The sequence below is a fragment of the Aplysia californica genome, unplaced genomic scaffold (genome assembly GCF_000002075.1).
Source record: "Aplysia californica isolate F4 #8 unplaced genomic scaffold, AplCal3.0 scaffold01201, whole genome shotgun sequence".
Classification (NCBI taxonomy): Eukaryota; Metazoa; Mollusca; class Gastropoda; order Aplysiida; family Aplysiidae; genus Aplysia; species Aplysia californica.
This window is the reverse complement of record NW_004798471.1, coordinates 4,895-7,859: the sequence shown is the minus strand read 5'-3', so window position 1 is coordinate 7,859 and position 2,965 is coordinate 4,895.

Genomic DNA, 2,965 nt, shown 5'->3' with positions numbered 1-2,965 from the left:
GAGGGGGGTGGCTTAACATCACTGTTGTCCAATAAAGTACACAATATTCTGTGTGGATTTTACTGGAAAAACGTTGATTAAAGGCACAATAATGTAAGTTTTCAGTTTCCACGGACTATCAAACTGAGGAAATAGCCACACTTTGGTGGCTTTTTTTCTCGCTAATTCTACTTTAGAAACCAGGCAACCCCCACCTCCTTCAACCTCAAATATCTCGACTTCTATTCAAGAGAGAGGGGCTTTTTTCACCGATAGTAAGACGACTGAACAAGCTTGAAGAAGATATAAAACACCACATGTCTCAAAATTGACGACGAGTGCCTGATTCCACCAGGTCGTGACACAAATGTATTCTGAGAAGCTGGAAGGGTATAACAATAGTATTATGATTATTATAGCCAAGACCGAATGAATTAAAACACTGTTTCGTATGTACATGTTTACTTGCTTGAACAATGCCCACCCTTCCAACGCTGTTCTAATAACCAATAAAAAAGAAACAACGTTTACGGGTAGACGATTTCGCTTACACAGCCCAGCCACCATTATACACGTAGAGTGACCCAGCACGAACTGTGCAAACAAAGACCTGCAATTAAGTGGCCAAACAAGGGTGAGGTCAAAGTGTACGGAGCTCAGGGTAGAGGCTGGACATTCCTGCTTCTTGGTTGGACATACCGATTACTATTCGCTCTACCCGAAGTTGTGCTGTCGACTATAATCGAGCGGTTTTGAGTTAGTCGAAGGTTTCTTGGTCTTCCATTTGCCTCGAATCTCTTTTTGTGAGCCTTATAGGCTGGATGTTGTGGCCCCATTTTCATAACCCTAGCCTTGTCGGACAAGGGCGAAACGTTAAAGATCCCCTGATGGTCTAAAATCGATTCAAGAGTGGGCTTCTGCCGCAACACGCGAAAAAATTCAAAATTTCTTACCAATATTTCGTTTTAGCTTTTGAATGCTTTTTAAAATATGGCAAGCTCTTTCCTGAGAAAATTGGTCTCACTGGTCATATCGACTTTACTTTCTTTAAGTTCTATTTAACGCTATCCGCACGTCGCGTTTTACTATCGTATCCATACGACGTGGGGAACTTTGTGCCACTACTTTCCAAAGAGAAAATTTACTCGTTAATCCGATCCAAACGCTTTGCATTGTTGTAGTCTGTCAAAAATGTGGGTTTAAAAAAAATAGAAATACTGAAAGTTTCACAGAGATCTTCGTACGAGAAGTATTCTAAAATGACGTGATGAATACAACACCGGGGGTACACAACGACCCAAGGGCATACGGATAGGGAGCCAATATTCTTGTGTAGATATTGTTCATATTTTGTTATCTCGTCAATTGCAGCGTTTGTGAGTGTAGTTCGGTGTGTCGTGTTGCTCTGCTGTGTCCAGTGTCCGTTCACCTGTGTGTTAGTGTCCGTCGCTGTCTGCCATTCGAAGAGAGCACATTGTACGTTAATAAAAACAATTAAAAAGTCAATCTTTCAAGTATGGCTCGCTCGTTTTACTTTACGACACATAGTTATTATATATCATTGACATGTCATAATTTATTGTTTGTATTGTCATCTTTCTTCTTCTTCTTCTTCTTCTTCTTCTTCTTCTTCTTCTTCTTCTTCTTCTTCTAGACCATCAGCTTCTTTTAGCCCAGCATGATACCAACTGAGCTGAAGATGCCTTCAGGCAGAGTGTGGTTCCGATCCTTGAAAAACAATGGCATTTGTGAGGCGTGCTGACAAAATGAGTTACTTCTCGCAACCCATGAGTGGAGATGTCAGCCGGAAATCAACACATAAATTTGGTAGAATTTTAGGGAGTGCCAATTTTTCTTCAAGTTAGACATGTCTTTTATCATTTCATATAATATATTGTACAAATCCAACCTATACATTTCATCTATCTATCTGTGTCCATAGGGGTAAAATCTGAGACTACACGCATTTTGTCAGCACCCATCACATTTGGTTTTTTTGAAAAGATACACTACTAGGACAAATAACAATAACACTTTTATAATGTGTTTTAATTTGTATTTGAGAAAAAAAGACAAATGTTTGGCCATACCTGCTTTAAATCTGGCTCTACGATGATGATACTGTACTTGTGTATATCTAGTCATTATTTTTCTTAAATGTTCCTGACGAAGCCCTCGGGGTCGAAAAGTGGAACTCGTTATAGATTTTGAAATTATTCACAGCCTTCACCTTTTTTGTTGTTGTCTTTTTGCTGTCTATGATAATGATGATGACGATGAGCACTTTCTTAGTGCACAACACTCAGATGGCATATTTTCTAGTGCTGGGTGGCTAGGTTCCCGATTGTTGAAAGCTAGGAATCGTAGGAATCGACTCCGAACCCAGTTACTTACTTTCTAATGATGTGATTTCTTCCGTGGTTACTTAATTGGCTCAAAACATCTTCAAGACATAGGACAACCTTGATTTCGGAACACTACAAAGTATCAACATTTATTTTTCAAATGTAAATTCTTTTAAAAAGAAGAAAATCCTGTGGTATTCATAAAAATTAGGTCACACTTTTCTTCCGTAGTATTAATCGTAGTAAGCGGTTCCGGAATCGAGTCGACGATTTTTCCTCTGCAAAGATAAGCCCGCTGTTGTTGCTGAATAAAATTCGAATACATTACTCGAATGTGAAATGCGAAGAAATAGATCGATATTTGAATCGAAGGTTGGGAACAAAACTCGCAACTGGGAATGAATAACGAAGGAGAGCGCGAGACGGCGAGAGGGTAAGATAAAGAAATTCAGAGCGAATATCAGCTGCAACGAACAACAAAATTGATATTTTATGTCGCGTTTTCGCTCGGTATTACATTGTATAGATTTGCGTTTCTTCTTTCTTTCCCTTGTGCAAAGACCAACTAGCATTCAGCATCTATTTTTGCGGCTGTGGGACTTGCTGGGAAAGGGTTGAAGAAGAGGGTGGTTTGGTTTGTC